This window comes from Myotis davidii, unplaced genomic scaffold (assembly GCF_000327345.1).
Source record: "Myotis davidii unplaced genomic scaffold, ASM32734v1 scaffold1527, whole genome shotgun sequence".
Lineage (NCBI taxonomy): Eukaryota > Metazoa > Chordata > Mammalia > Chiroptera > Vespertilionidae > Myotis > Myotis davidii.
The window spans coordinates 525,026-526,160 of NW_006298269.1; positions in this window are offsets into that span (position 1 = coordinate 525,026).

Below are 1,135 nucleotides of genomic sequence, written 5' to 3' on the forward strand. Positions count from 1 at the left end.
GGTTCACTTGGGTGCAGAGCAGCACAAGACTCATGTTGGTCTTACTCTTTGCCTCCTCTTAGCAGCCGCATAAAGGCACCCAAAATATGTACAACACACTGATGAACCGGCAGCCTCCTCAAGACCCTGGTCACCTTCTGTGGCTGAAGACAAATTCCCAGCTCGAGAATTTCTACAAAGAAGGGGCTTAGCAATGGCCATCTGGTTGTAAGGGAAACCAGCAGAATTGTCTTAAAACAAACTGTTAGCCGAAACCGGTTTGGCTCAGTGGATAGAGCGTCGGCTTGCGGACTGAAAGGTCCCAGGTTCGATTCCGGTCAAGGGCATGTACCTGGGTTGCGGGCACATCCCCGGTGGGGGGTGTGCAGGAGGCAGCTGATCGATGTCTTTCTCTCATCGATGTTTCTAACTCTCTATCTCTCTCCCTTTCTCTCTGTAAAAAATCAATAAAATATATTTTTAAAAAAACTGTTAGTTTTGTTTGCCTATTAAGCACACTGCTTTACTGAGACTAAATTCTCCCAAGCCTCCCTTGTCACTGTCACAACCCTCCCTATTTTTCTTCACCCTGCTCTGTCCTTCTTTGAATTAACAGATGTGTAATTTCACATTTATTTGCTTGTCTTTCCTGTCTTTTTCTCCATGGCCATAAATACCATAAGAACAGTGGCCAGCACTAGTATTCATCACTGTGGCCCAGTTCTTAAAACAGTGTCCGGGACACACACTCCTCTCAACAAATATCTGTTGAGTAAATGAACAAATGAGTTCTGTGATTTTATGATCTGCACAAGAATAACAACAACAAGCACTATGGTATGAAAGGAAGAGGAGCTGCCGTTTAACAGGAGAAAATGGTGACTCACCCTTATTTCTGAAACACTTGGCTTTGAGGTTGTGTTTAAGGCTGAGTGGGGAAATTTACCGGCAAGCCTCAGCCGAAGGGTGCTTCTGCAGGGGGATTGTGAAAAGGCCCAGCAAAACAGAGAAGACTGCCCCTGTGAGGGTCTCTTCTGCTCTGGACACAGGCCCGGGTTCGCTAACCGAGACCTGCGCTGGTCCCTTGAAGTGGAGAGGGTGGCCTGCTGCCAGCAGTCGTCTGCACAGAGGTTTAGTCTGGAAAAAGAAGGAAACT